Genomic DNA, 15,820 nt, shown 5'->3' with positions numbered 1-15,820 from the left:
GACGTCGGGTGAAGTGCGACACCAGCCGAGGCCAGACCCAGACTTTGGAATCCGGCCGACCGAAGGGCTGCCTGACGACAGGACAACCCATTTGTAAGGACTGCAGATGCATCCTTGAAGGACATCACCTGAAAGGCTAAGAATACCAGTTGTGGTAACATATACAGATGACACTATACCAATTACAAAATTTGGATAAAACAAGTAATAATTTTCACAAATAAATGGAATAGAGTCCACTCCCCCCACACTACTGCAGACGTGTTAAAATTGTCACTGCACTGAGAGACCCTTGCAGAATCAATTCCTCTTAGATTACAAAAGAAAACCCTGAATAAAGGCCCGCAATTTAGTTACTTTTCTGGCTGTAGCTGGATAACTTCTAAGTATAATGTAAAACAAGGTCTGAGCCAAACATTTAGAGACAGAAAAGAAACAGTCCTTTTACAGAATGTAAAGTAAATAATAGTGACCCTCACAAATCCCCATTATATGTCAACGGCACGGGAATTCAAAGTTGCTTCCTTTTGTCTGGCATGAGTCATACAAAACATTATGGGAAAGAGAAAGGGTTGGGGGAGAACAAGATCATGGTGATACATCAAGCCCCACTGGTAGCCATGTTGTGGAAAACTGGCTAAAATTACAAATAAAGCACTTAGAGTGATTTTGACATGTTAAAATAGGTCAGGAAACAAAAATGGGTTAAAAAAACAGATTATTTTTGTTCTAGGGTGGAGTTTTCTTTTAAAAGTGAATCTTGACAGAAGAGTAAGAAGCAACAGAAGACAATAATGCATACAAGTAATAAAGAACCGGAGGCAGGGTCCTGGTCAATGGAATAGCACCAAACAGAAAAACCTTTCCACTTACCCAATCATGATTTTCTAATAGCAGGATTCTTTGCTTCCTAAACTGCTGCAGGTCCTCAGAAAAAAGGTGCCTAAAACATATTAAAATTATTTCATACAGACAGTGAGTTTAAGAAAATGAAGGTTGGAGAGTATCAAACAATCGCCTTCTGTATGATTAAGTCCATCTTGTGAGGAAGCTTGTGGCAATTGCCCTTGATGATTTTCAAAATAAGGGAGAACAACTGTTGCCTGAGCAAAACAGGGATACCATAATTACTCTGGGGAAGCCTTTCTGAATCTTTAGAAGGGGTGTGTGCCAATCCATTGACAGCTCTTTCACAAGTGAGGAATAGTCGAGGAAATTAGAAGAAAACTTTCACGGACGGTGTAGTTCTCTTTTTGCTCCACTGTTGTACAGCTTTGGAATAGGTATACTTAAGTTCAGTGTGTTCGGGAGGGTTCTCCCACATGGAAGGTGCAGGGGGGTTTGCCCCTGCACAGAAATGCCTCAGTGGTTCATGGAAAGTCGTTTTCACCATTTTTTTTGTTGTTGTTGTTATCAATCAGCACTGATGAGAGTAGTTGATTCAGCAGCACTGATGAGAGTAGTTGATTCAGCAGCATGATTCCTTTAGAAGTACCCTGGCTATTAGAAGAAAGGGTGAAAAGGTATACAGAAATATTTCCGACCATGGATGAAATGGCATCTTCTCTCTTCCAGGCCTCTGTGAAAGGAGTCCTGGAGCAGCATTTCATTTCTTTATCTGTCATGTTGTGAATGAAGGCAAACAAATCTGAAGAGTCCTCACAGTTGGATCAATTCCTGTAAAAACCCCAGGTGCACCTTGCATTTGAGGGTCTGCCCTGGTCCTGCTCAGGTTGTCTGCTACAAAATTCTGCTCTGACAGAATATAAGTAGTCTGTAAGAATATATTGTGCTGAGCTGTTAGTCTCCAGGTTACTATAGCTAGTCTGCAAAGGGAGGCAGGATAAGTTTTCCCTTGTCTGCTTATGTACAACATTACTGTATAGTAGTCTGTGATTACTAGTAGAGGGCCTGGGGTCCAAAGATGATTTAGAGATATGAAAGCATTCATTAGTGCCATAATTTCTTTGACATTTATGCGCTTCACTTTTTCTTTCTGGTTCCACATACCCTGGTCATTCCCCCTTCTAGACACAGCTCCCCAACCACAGTGTGAAGCATTTGTGGTCACAGACTGTGTAGGGACTAGAGAAGGGAAAAAGGCAGCCTGGGTTCATAGGTTTACAGAGAAGTACTAGGCTTGTTACTCTTGTGGGCCATTTTCAGCCTAGTCAGTTTTCCTTTCAGAGGTGAGAATCAAACCCTGTACTTTGTGTCTGTGAGTTAAACATCTTAACCATTATACCAAGCCCCCAACCCAGAGGGGAATGAAGACTTAAACTTTGGGAAAGCTTTTCTAGAATGCATGGTTGAGGGACGACAGCTTTACCCAACCAGAGGAGCTCGCTTTTGACAACCCCCAGCACTGGGATCTGAGAAGATAAGGAGTACTGTTGTTGGGTCCAGACTGATTTGTAGAACCATTACATTTTTCTCATATGAAGTTTACCGAAAGGAATCACAGGAATTGTAATAGCCATAACCTAGAATACTGAGATACTCCCTAGCAGATGCCAGAGTCTGGCTGAAAAATGTCAGAAAATGTTCCTTGTAAAACTCCATTTTGCCCTGACGAATAAGGTCCATCATGAGGGATTTATCTAGGAGACATCACAGAAACACTAACCTGTGAGGTGGAATGAGAGATTTATCTTTCATCACCTGAAATCTCAGAATGAGAATTATTATTTTTTTTTTTTTTACCCAAGCCAGATATTCTTGACAACTTTCAAGAGTCTACAAAAATAAGGTCTATTATAGGAACCAGGCACTTTGTAAACATTCCTGGAGTTGTTAACCCAAATGCTAAAGCAGACAATTGAAAATATATACCAGACACAAGAAAACTGTTTAAAAAAAGCCTGAAATCCTTGAGAATTGTAATGTGGATTTAAATTATGCTTATCAGTTATGACAAAACAGGTATAATGACTGCAGCAACAGCATTTTGAATTTGAATTTTGGGATTTTACTGTAAAGGTTTACAAAGGAAAAGTCTAGAACTAGACTCCAGGTTTCTGTTTTACTTTGGCACCAGAAAGAATCTTAGAAGAAAAAAATTTTCTGTATATGATAAGGGGGAACAATGACCCCTTGAGATAGCATTTGATCTAGAACAGGAGGAAACAGAAGGTTTGATTGAGTGGATGTAGAAGAATCCACTGAAAAGGAGAAAAGTAATTCCACTGCCATGTGTAACCTTGTTAAATGATCATCAGAACCCAAGCAGCTGAAGTTACCTGGTGCCACAGAGGGCAGTAAACACCTAAACTTTGGTAAAGCTTTATTGGAATGCCTTGGTGGAGAAGAGTAGAACCCCCCCCCCCCTCCCCAGGGAATGCAGTCAATCTCCGTTTTAGATTGCCTTTGGTTTTAGCAGGATTGTCCATTCTTTTATGAACCTCCCAGACACTGTTTTCTGAAATTTTAATTGCCAGTATCCTGCTATGATTGTTTATTCTGTTTCCTACAAAAGGAACCTGAATTGGAAAGAAAGTTTCTATTATACTTTAGCATGGAGGGTTTAAAAATCTGGGTAACCCACTGAATTAGCTTCTTCTTTCAGAAAATCTTTTAAGGACCTCAGCAGAGGGATGGCCAAACAGTAATAACTTTTTTGTCCAGGAAAGCATTCATTAGTTCAGCTTTGATAACTTCTGACAAATTCTAAGAACATAGCCAATAAATTCTTTTCATCACTGACCCAGTGGCAGCTTCTCTAGAAACTGCGTTGTCATTTTCATAAGAACATTTTAGGAAATAAAAATGTTAAATCTTTAGAAACGGCGTTGGCACTGTCATAAAAGCATTTTAGGAAGTAAAAATCCTAAATCTTCTAGACCTTGCTGCATACTTGGGAGCCATACATATAGTCAAGGAGAGGCAGGCTAGCAAGTACGGTAGGTGCAAGGACAAGACAAACTGTAGCAAACATGAAAAAAGAAAGCCAGCACCTTGGAAGCATGAAGATTTATTATAAAAACCAGACATATATTGCGAATTACTTATCCAGTGGATTAGGGTTAGCGGCCAGAGGGGGCTTGGCAGAAGATGGTTTATTAGAGAAGTAACTGCAGGGTCTGATCTAGGGTTTGAAAAATGGAAATTCATGTGTCTGGACAACCTTATACAATTTATCATATTTTTGAGGAGCAGGTGGCTGATTGTTGGGCAAACTGATGGCTACAAGGAAAACATCATCTAAGTCTGGCAAACAGGAGGGACAGCTGCAGGTTTAGGGAAATCCATCGGTAGCAATTTATAATGTTTTTGCTGGGACTCTAGTATTTCTTTTTGTTCCTGCTGAAACAACTTCTTCATTTTAGCAACAGCATCAGAGAAGGACAAATCTTCAGGTGGGAAATCTGAAGAAAATGTTTCTCAGAGGCAGATTCGTCATTCTGTGGATGAGAAAATTGAAAAATACAGTCTAATCCCAATTCCGTCCCTCGGACTGAGAATTAGAACCTGACAGAGAGGGAAATGTTTTCTTTTCTGAATGAAGGGATAACTCAGAATGTAAAGACTGAAAGGTTTTGCATAAGCCTTTAGCAAAATCCAGCCAATCTTCCATGCCTGCTCTATCTGAAGGGGACAAAGGTGAAGAAAAATGCCTAACTTCATGCTTCCTTTTCCTGGGAGACCCTAACAACAAAAGAGCACCCTGAAGACTGGTCCTCTCCCATGGGATTCGAGTGCCTTAGAGTGAGTGCTCTACAAAGGAATAATGTCTGCTTCTGCCTTTGATGCCAGCAAGTGTGGTTCTTCCTTGTGCAAAGAGGGCAGCTGAACAGCTCCTGAGAACATGCCTGCCCTAAGTTCTTTGTGGCTTCTCGAGGAGCAACATCAGATGTGCGGTCTGAGGAACCTGACATGTCCACAGTGGAGTCGCTCAGCTGTGGCAAAGAAACAACTGGACCAAAGACCCAAGCTTCCAATATAGTTCTTCTCTTCTTGCAAATCAGGGAGGGAATGACTGAGGAACTGGGACCCAGGTCCATGACCCTACACAACAAAAAGTGCCTGACAAGTGGGTAGTGGAGTCCATGTACCATACTATTCCATAATCACTAAAAGGGTAAGGTCTGATGTAAAAAAGATTTTAATGACAGCTACCTAAACCTGACATTGCCAACATCTTGGCTGACAGGTTCAGTGCAAATTTCTGCCCCCCCCCCCCCCACTCACCACCTACAGAGCCTATTACTATTCCAGGGGATTGTGTAACTCCAATTATTACTGATATGTTGGTTAATAAGGCTCTATCTAAAGCTAAAAACACTGCCTCCATGGGACCAGATGGTGTCCCGGGCTGTGTCATAAGCGAGCTCCAAAATGAATTAACCCCGCATCTGAATACCCTGTTCAGTCTCAGCCTCTCGACCAGATATGTGCCCATAGAATGGTGCACAGCAACGGTGGTTCTACTGCACAAGGGTGGACCCACAACCAACCAATAAGCCTGACCAGTCTGATCTGTAAGGCAATGGAGCAAATCATTATAGAACTCATAACTGGAGAGATTGGGAACCTCCAAACACTTGACCCCACACAGTTCGGCTTCGTCAAGTGCAGATCATGCCTCCTGAACCTGGTGGACCTCTTTGAGACAGTTAATCAGGCTATAGATGAGGGAAAGGAGGTACACACGGCTTACCTTGACCTTGCTAAAGCATTTGATACCATTCCCCATTCGGGTATTATTGATAAACTCACCAACCTGGGCATAAACCCTTATGTCACAAGATGGATCGCAAACTGGCACTCAGACAGATCCCACAAAGTAAGAGTAGTGGGATCTATGTCCAAATCCAGACCAGTAATGAGCGGTGTGCCTCAGGGCTCTGTCCTGGGGACCCTCCTGTTTGGCATATACTTCTCTGAAGTACAGGCAAACAGTGAAGGGCTGTGGCTGACCAAGTTTGCGGACGACTGCAAACTGCGTGCTATAATAGAGTCTCTGGCTGACATGCATATCCTCCAGACGGGCCTTAATGTGACTGATGCATGGTGTCAAAGCCATCGTCTCAAGCTAAACGCTAAAAAATGCGTAGTAATCCCCTTTGGAAAAAACAGAGTACCTGCGAACTACCACATAGGAGGTAACCCCCTGACATCTGAAGTAGTAATAAGGGATCTAGGGACCCAAGTAGATAGTCAACTTTCCTTTGATAACCATGTTGCCAAGGTAGTTAGAAAATCCTTCTATGTGACCCATCTGATCACAAAAGGGTTCGCATCAAGATCTAAGGATGTAATGGTGCCCCTCTACACTTCCCTCATCAAACCCATTATTGAGTACAATGCACCAATTGGTATGTACCTGGCTAGGCATCTCCAGCAGCTGGAGAGACCACAGAGGTACCTTACTAAGAGGATTACTGGCCTCAAACAGTTGCCCTATGCAGCACGATTGAAAAAAACTAAGGCTTTTCTCTGTTGCATACCGCCTTCTCAGAGGCGATCTCTGTCTAACATACAGAGCCATGTCCAACCCAGAATTGTTGAACATGCTCCATCTTAGCAAAACCAAATCCACTCGAGCTACACGCTCTATGGATATAAACCTCAGCACAACAATGAATAGAACATGCTGGAGGGATAGATTCTCTTCGCAAAGACTTCCTTTGCTATGGAACAAGGTCCCCATCTACATAAGACAGAGCCCCTCACTATCACTCTTCAAGAGGAACCTTAACGAGTGGATGGGTAACAGAAAGTTCACACCAGGGATCATACCAACAGCTCTACTAGATAGGGGCCAAGGGTACTAGCTGCTAGATCAAGGGCCTAGGGAACTAACCAAAGGGGTGGTGAATACCGCACAACGTGGATGGGCTAATATATGCCTTCGGGCAGATAGCCCAGTACCTACCTATGAACCTATTAGCCCTATCCCCCAGCCACAAATTTTGACATTAAAGTTTAACTTTTTCTCACAAAACATGGTAAAAATGGAAGGTAGTCACCAATCATCTGCCCAGCTTTGAAGAAGCGGTAGCCAGCCCTTGATTCCTTGAAGCCAATGCAGACAGTGTTCTTTGATGGCAAGAAAGTATTTAGACTTTGGAAGCCAAACTGACCACATACCACTCTCCTTGAGTTCTTCAGCAGTTAGGATACGTAAAGCTTTCAAAGCTAGAAGGTCATTCAGCTCTTGGTAGGATACGTCCCATATAGCTTAGTCTACTGCAACAGTGATGTATTGATGAACACTGAATGGCCATAGGGCTCTTAGCTTCCGGGGAAACAAACAGGTTATACTGCAAAGGTGAAGCAAGGAAGGTCTGATAATCAAGTCAGAGGATTAAAAAAACAAAAACAAAAAAAGATGTCAAGCCTAGTTTTGAAATGCTCATCTGAAATATGAAGACTCTCTTTCAAACCATATAGCAATATCAGTCCATGGGAAGAAAAGTTGTGCAAGACAGGTGCTCCTCATGGATGTCTGGGAATTAGTATATGGCTTGGAACAGTTATGGAAAAAGATAAGGTTTCGATATAGGCAGAGGCTACATCTTGTCTGCAAAGTGACTAAAACATACAGGGAGCCTAAGATAGGAGACATTAACACCACTCCTGTTGCACTTGGGCTTAAGTGGGACTGGCAGTGTCTGTATAACATCCCCAGGGGACCTGCTACTTTCTCTAGCAGAAAGCTCTCCAGCTACTGGAGGGATGCATGACCTGCAAGAATGTTCTTATACACTTGGAAGATTATAAAATTCTGTTTACAGTGGATTAAAGGCTTTTCAAAGTCAAAAATGGCAACATGATGGCCTTTACCTTAACAGAAAAGGCACAGAAGGAGGTAGTTTTTATGAAGAATCGGTCTTCCACACAAAACTGTTGTTAATTTGATTTTTTTCCTTTTTTCTAGGGATGCAATGGGTCACTGAAAGATCTTTAAATAGCAGTCAATCTCTAAAAAGTGATTAGGTGATGATAACAACAACAACAACAACAATGGAATTCTAAATGCAGAAAGTATTAATAAAATCTTTATCATTCCTAAAGTATCTTGGAAGGAACTGATGGGACTGAAGACCACACACTTCCTGCTGAAATAAACATAAAGGCTGTTCCTCCCCGTCCCCCACACACAACTTCCCATCTGAGAATCGTATTCACACTGAAATCCTCAGTTTAGAGTAAAAATCAACTTCATTAGCTAGGAAGTATTAGCAGTGCTGCTGAAAGCTGTAGCCTAACTAGTGATATGAAAGTTGGAGGAACTCAAGGAATGGCTTAGAATTTTAGGCATTAAATGGGGAACTTTCTTAAGATGAACACTACAACTAAAGAGCACAAAGGAAGGAAGGATATGCCCATCTAATCCTGTGAGTCAACATACACTGGTTGTAGCAGTAAATGTTTCTGACAGACATTTCTGGATTGTACTAATCCCGGGGATATCTGAATAGTAAACAGTCACTACATTTTCAATACATAGTCACTGTCTTGTGAGCTTTTCAAGCTGGTGAAGGTCATTACCTTGCAAGTGAAAATATCCATTTCGTTTTCCTGCTCCACTGGAATCTGCTAGCATGTGCAATACGTTAAGCCTGTATTACCCTAAATCATGCACAAGCATACCTCCTCAACCTCTTAGTACAGTAATTATGGACAAAGCCAAACATAATGGGGGGATAAAGGCCCAAACTCAGGAACAGATTTTAAACATCAGTCTTACAAATTTAGAAATTTGATAGAATAGCATTCTCTGCATTAGTATTCATTTTCTAAAGGAGATTAAGTCCGAAACTCAAATGATGTCATTATTTAGTAATACTGGTCTTCGATACCAGAAAAGTACAAATTTTATGAGAAACAGATCAAAAATGAGGGAAAATATGGAAATTCTGTAAAACCCTGGGCAGTTGAAAATGAAGGGCAGTTGAAAGCAATTACACAGGTCTTCTAATAAGAAAAAAGATTAACCATATAATCTTCACTTCCTCTATGACCAATAGCTTGGAAAGTGCTCCCTAGTGTACTGGAATATTGTGAGCTGTATGTGCAATCGTGCAACTCTTTAACATCAACCAGTGGAATATCACAAAGTAAACTAGGGCTATGAAAGCTTCTCTTTATGTGCACTCAACGGAAGCACCAAGAATCAACATACTGAGCAGTCCTGCCAATTGCAGTACCCTAATCTTTTGCCAAGGATCAGTCCTGCCTCAAAATAGTCCATACCCTACTAGCAAGATGGGAAAATAGGCCATAAGCAAATATCATTTCTGGGTGATGAAGAGCCAATCATCGAGAAATGGAAACACCTGGAATCCCTAGAGTCCAGAGCTTTCTGGTTCCACGACCATTAAACTAGGCCTGGATCATAAGTGGCACAGACTGTCACTGCACCCGCAGGAGAGTGAAGATCTACTGTTATGGTGAGTTCATTGTGCAACTGTGTTATTTTTTTCTCATTCTGTACCAGAATTCATAACATCTGTATGGAATTTCACACAGAACTAAGCAGTGTCTCGGCCGAAATACAGGAATGTCCCCCATCCCTCCTCATACCAACTTATCTTCAAAGTCTAGGTAGGTTTTTGTCAGCAACTGAGTGACTGCACAGGGATGCCCCGACACTAAATAGGTCAAGTGGGAATCTGAAAGGCCAACTTACACTTCTTGGTAAAAGTTTTCTGTGAGGCCAAGATAAAATCACGAACTGGGGAAGAAAGCCTGGACTATTACTGGAAGGGTAGAAACCATGTGGTTAGCTTGAGGGCATGGAGACTGGGGTGCTGAAATCTCGATTAGTGAGACAGGAGATCCTGAGTGGGTTCCAGTATCCATGGGGGATATCGCAAGTGGACCACAGGAACGGGAGAACCATACCTGCTGAGACTAGAAGTGGGCAATGAGGATGACTGAGCTCTTCAGCCTGCTTGCTTTATGTAAAACCTCTGGAATCAGAGGAAGAGGAGAGAAGGTAAACAGGAGACCCGGGGGCCAATTGTGAATCAGAGCATCTCTTTGCAATTCCCCCAGAGGGGGGATCACAGCACAGTATTTTCTGCACTTGCTGTTGAGGGGTGAGACAAATAGGTCGCAGCAAGGCTGGCCCCAGCAGCTGAAGATCATATTCGCTACTGATTGATGGAGGGATCACTCATGAGGCATCAGACTGGATCTGCTGAGCCTGTCTGCTAGTGTGCTGTTTATCCCTGGGATGTGCAATGCAATGAGAAAGCAATCGCTCATTCCCAAACCTTCATGGCCTCTCTGTACAGTAGATAAGATCGGGGTTCCTCCTTGCATGTTGATGTACCAGACTACTGACATGTCTGTTTGAACTGCAATAGTCCCCAGAGGGAAAATGTGTTGAAATGCTTGCAACACTAGGACTGCTCTCATCTCTAGGATGTTGATATGCAATTTGGTCCCCAGAGGCGACCACATGCCTTGGACCATCTTTCCCAAGAAATGCCCCCCCCAGCCCCAGATGGGAAGGGTCCATGCTCACTGTGCCAACTGAGGGCAGAAGGGTGAACGGTCTACCCAGAAATAGGTCTGACTACATCCACCAATGAATATGACATTTGCAGATTGGAGTGAGTCTTATGGGAAATTATAGGGGCTGATAAAGCATGGACCACTGTACCTCCACAGTCCACTGAAAGATTTGCATAAAGAATTGTGGCAGCGGGACCAGAAGTATGACAGCTGACATCGACCCCAGAGCCTGTAATACTAATCTTGCTGGAAGAGACTGGTGAGATAGTATAGACCGAACCTGATGTCTCAACAATGTGAAGCGATGGAGGGGTAAGGAAGCCACCCGAGTTGTGGTATTCAAAAGAGTTCTGATGAATTCCAGGATCTGTATCAGGAATAGGTTTGACTTGGAATAGTTTATTGACATCCCTAAAGAGTTGGAAACCTGGAGCAAGTAGTCCCTGGCTTGTAAACGTTGAAGCTTGAATGGGGTGTTGAAGAGCCAATCATCGAGAAATGGAAACACCTGGAATCCCTAGAGTCTCAAGTGAGCTGCCACTATAGCCATGTATTTGGTAAATGCCCTGGGGGCTGTAGTGAGTCCAAAGGGCAGTGCTCTGAATTGGTAAGGATTGCCTCCCAGCCAAAAGTGTAGATGTCTTCTGGATCACCTGTCTATTTTATGTGATAGTACGCATCCTGGAGATCTATGGAGCACATCCAGTCGTCCTTGTGCAAAAGAGGCAGGATGGACGGAGCTGTGACCATGGTACTTCATCTTCTTTACATACTGGTTCAACCTGCTTAGACCCAAAATGGGTCTTGGCTCCCCTGTTTTCTTTGACACTAAAAAGAAGCGTGAGTAAATTCTGAATCCTATCTGGTTGGGTGGGACCTCTTGGATGACTCTTTTCCGTAGCTTTTGTATTTCTTGTGCTGCATACTTCCTATGACTGGGTGGAATGTCAGGAAGTTTCTTCTTTTGAGTTGGGGGCAGGGAAAATGGTATGTAGTAACCTCTGGATAGGATTTTTAGCACCCATGAATCTTTTGTGATACCTGTCGAGGCATCTGGGTGTAAAGAGAAATTACCCCCATCTGCTTCCAGAGTTGGACAGTTGGGCAGTACTTCAGGAACGCTGATAAGGCCTATCAAAAAAGGAATCTCTAAAGCCCTGGTTCTGCCGGCCCCCTCTGCCTCTAGGGTGACGTCTACCATTAACATTTCCTCCTCTGCCCCTGAAGGAATTATCCCCGCACGAAAGGTCCTTGTGACTTTTAGAACCACATCATCTCACCACCTCATTGGTTTCTACAGAAGGTCTCTTCAGGGTAGAAATCTTGATTCCTATGGCAGACAGTCTTTCCCTCTTGTTCGCTGCGGGTAAGCATGTTCTTAACTGATGGCCCGAACAAGGAAGTGCCAAAGGTGGCACTGACAAAGGACGTCTTGAAGGGCTCCACAAAACTTGCATAGCCATATCCAGGCATGTCTCGTTATGGTTATACCTGAACTGGCTGCTTGAGAGGTACATTCCTCTGCATGGGAGATCAGCCTCATTGATGCAATTAAAAAGGACACAAGAGTGTTCAGATGATAGGAAGTATTTTGAAATCTTCAGCAGACATGGACTGTGAGAGAGTATTTGATAACTCCTTAGTCAAATCTTTCTGTAGTCGAGTGAAATGTGCCAAGTAGTTTTGAGACCTCAGCGCAAAAGTAGCTGAGGCGAACACACGCTTTCTAAATCTGTCCATCGCTCTGGACTCCCTATTCGGTGGATGGACAGAAGAGCTCTGTTCAGCTTGCTCCTTCTTGGTGGCAGAAACCACCACATCATCCCCTAGGACTCCCTTGCTCTAGTGGGGTCTATCAACAGAAGGGGACAAAAATTTGTCCTGGCGCTTGGGAATAGGTTCAACAGTGTCCGCTTCCTTCCAAGCCCATCAGGAAACCAAGCCAATCAGTTCATCTGCTGCTGGGGGGGGAGGGGGGGGTCACCCAAGATGTAGATGGTCCAGAACAGAAAGCCTCCAGAAACACTGATTCTTCAGAAGGAGAGTGGGAAGACCAGCCACCCTTCTGTTAGATGATCTAGAGGATATCTCCAAAGGAGATGTCATCAGGTGGCAATCCGGAGGATCACTCTCCACCCCATCAAAACCAGTGCCTTCTGTGACAGACTCCATAGGTGAGTGTGTCTCTCCTTTTACACAACCTCTTCCAAGGAACCTCCTCCGTGGGATGTTCAGGATAGGTATCAGATGAGGTGGGGGAATTACTTCCTAGAACTGGCTGTCCCTGTGGAATACGTCTGATGGGCTCAGAGCTCGGAGTCAAAGATGGGAGAAGGTTCCTTGTGAAGAGAGAAAGCCCTTTCCACCACCCTGAAGGCTAAAGGACCAGGGGAACCCCCCCCCCTTGGAGCTGAAGTCTCCGAAGGTAGGTCGGGGCTGCCCCCAGATCCGAGCACCAAAGCGAGAATTGGATCTGAGCTGTCCAGGGCAGAGGCTCTGAGAGGAAGGGATGAATCTGACAAAATTGTAGCCAAACCGAACCACTCAGCCCTGGCACTGACCTCTCAGATCTGAGACCCGCTCTGATCTGAGGTTACTGGAGCAGAATCAGTCAGGGACACCATCTGAGTCAAGGAAAGTACTTTCTTTAGATCCAACGCCAAACCTCTCAGGAACTCCTATCCTGGGACTCAGAAACCACTGGTCAGATAGAAGGAGAGAGAATGGCCTTAGCAGGTGCACTCACAGATCTAGGAGGGAATGGAGCTGGCAGAACCCCCATCTGGATCTGAGCCATGTGAAATTTCTGCATCATCTTATCCATATCTGCCTCTGACAAACTCCTAGAAGACCTGGAAGATGCTGTGGTTGAGGGTCTGGAGTGTTTCTTCAGGAAAATTTGGCATGGCAAAGGAGGAGATACCGGCTTAATGGTATACTCTGGAGTTCGGCTCCTGCAGGCAGAGCTAGAACTCGGGTCTTAGGATTTGATGAGGAGGTAAAAGGAAATGGAGAAATCACTACCGGAGCTGAAAGTGTAGGATCTGACAAGTGTTTAGGATCCAAAGGAAGGCTTCCTGGCTTAGGATGTGAAGCAGTCGAATCAGAGATATTTTAGATCTTCTCCAACAGCTCTGACAAAGCTTGAGGAGACTTCAGTGGACACCTCTTTTTGGTTTCTGAAGAAACAGATTTTGCTGTTTTTTTGGAGGCTTGAGCCCAAGAAGAAGCAGGCAAAAGAGCTCTAAGTATTAATTTATTGCACCTGATGGCTAATGCTCTGGGATTAAAGGCAGAGGACATCGGACAGGCTGCTTTGAGGTGGTCAGGTCCTAAACAATAAAATGCACTTCTTGTGGGCATCCGAATTAGGGACCTTATGCCCACAAGAAGTGTACTTCTTGAACACTGTTGGTTTCTCAGACACAGCCGACTACAGAAAAAAAAACAATCAAATCCACTGGACAAAACTATAAGCCAAAGCAATTTTTTTTATATATATATAAAGACCAGAGTAAGCCCAAAGAAATACGATAAGTTATAGCAGTTATGGTTATAACTACCTAAAAAGGCAAGGAAAATATACCAACAATGGTATTTAACAGATACTACCGATAAAAGAGTAAAAGATAAACAATAACTCTTGACACCCAGCGAATGCTAAGAGGGAGGAAAAAGGAAGTAAAAAGGTATAGTAGGAAGAGAAAAAGGAAATAGGACTATCCAAAAATGTTTGGCTGAAAAAACAATCACTTACAACTTGAGAATGGAACCTGCATCTCACCACGATGAAAGCAAATGAGATCGGAGGTGTTGGTGATGGAATAGAGCATTATGGGTAGAGGGAGGAGCTGGATCTGAAGTCTACTGTATGCGGACGAGTTGGATCAGATGATCAGATCCAAACCCACTGCTGAGGAAGAATGAAAAGGACATAATCAGATCTACTCCTATTCCAAAGAAATTCCAAAGAAATTTGAAGACATAGCTATACGTTTGGTTTTCTGTTTCTTTTTGACAGAAAAATTGGGGCTAACCATGTTACTAATGGCAGCAGCTGTTTCCCCAGGAATGGGCACAGCATTCTAACATAACAGGGAAACCTGCCCTGTTCCCTCTCCCAGGACTGAAAAGAGTGGCTCTCCCTTCCTCACTGAGGGGACTCCATCAGCTGCAGAGGATGTGGCTAATCCCCAGTCCATAGTGGCTGTAGGTGCTATACCAAAGGGATTCAGGGTAAAAAATGAGTGGTCTGAGGTACAAGTGGCCACAGCACAGTCATCCACCTGTGGCTGAGGCAAACTGCTAGCCTGCTGTGGTGGCAAAGGCTGTTTGCTTAACTTTTCTTTTTTTGTGGCTGAAGTAGGACCAACCATGAGACCGACAATCTGTTTCATAGTTAAGCCAAAAATGGTGCCTCTTTCCCATGGAAGACAAGCAGCAAATGCTAGTAAAACTACCAGTCCACAGAAGTTACTTTTTTGACAGAAAAAAACAAGCATTTTCAAACACTATGGCAGACCCACAATGAAAAATTAAACAATTTATCCACAGCAAATATGTTATCAGTTAGTTTATATTACTTTAAAACTGACAAAGAGAGTGTTCCCTTGAAAAGTATGTTACAGTCTTGAGACAGTCTGTTAAAACACAAAATTCCTAGCTTTAAAATAACTTTCCTGAAGAGAAAACTAATAACACATCAGTAAATATAAGAAAATGGAAGTCTTTTTTTACCCCAAAGGGAACTTATCTGCCCAGCAAAGGAAAGCATAAGCTGATCGTCGAGCCTCAAAAGCCTCACAGGAGAGTATTCTTCAGTGGCAGTAAAGATCTGAAGGGCTTCACTTCCAAACTTGTCTTTTAGACAGCTCACCTCAAGCTGCTTGACAGTTTGGGCACTTGTAAGGTACCCCGAAGCTTTGGAACCTGGACTGCTGTTATATCCTTGGCAGGATATAACCCATACAGCCAAGGCTAGTGCAGTAATGATCAGTATGAATAAAACACTTACTCTTGCATTACATGCAGTTCATTTAAATAATTACTAATCTGAATTAAACTATCAGACCTTCACTATGCAACCATTCTAAGATCACATGCAACCTAGCAACCGCAAACAAGATCACAAAACAAAAATTACAGTCATAAAACTAGAAATTCATCAGTTTTCCACTGTCTCTGGGGGACAATTTCCATTGCTGTACTGTCTTCCTGCATAAATGGTATTTTACAATGATAAAAACTGATCTGGCACAGCTGAATGTTGCAGTGGGTTGTCTGTCCAATACTCATCCTGCCCAACACGTCCAATGTCCTGCAGCAGAAAAACTACAGTCTCTTCCCAACCTCT

The 15,820-nt window shown here is 43.2% G+C and overlaps 1 protein-coding gene across 6 annotated transcripts in view; it reads right to left on the bottom strand.

The window, feature by feature from the left end:
* Positions 1 to 15,820, bottom strand: part of LOC122796606 (ubiquitin thioesterase otulin-like) — a 1,420,501-nt gene that overhangs the window by 909,102 nt on the left and 495,579 nt on the right. The window lies entirely within an intron of this gene.

This window comes from Protopterus annectens, chromosome 3.part0 (genome assembly GCF_019279795.1).
Source record: "Protopterus annectens isolate FY-2018-M chromosome 3.part0, PAN1.0, whole genome shotgun sequence".
Taxonomy (NCBI): Eukaryota; Metazoa; Chordata; order Ceratodontiformes; family Protopteridae; genus Protopterus; species Protopterus annectens.
The sequence above is the reverse complement of the archived record's forward strand: the minus strand, read 5'-3'. Positions and strand labels throughout refer to the sequence as shown.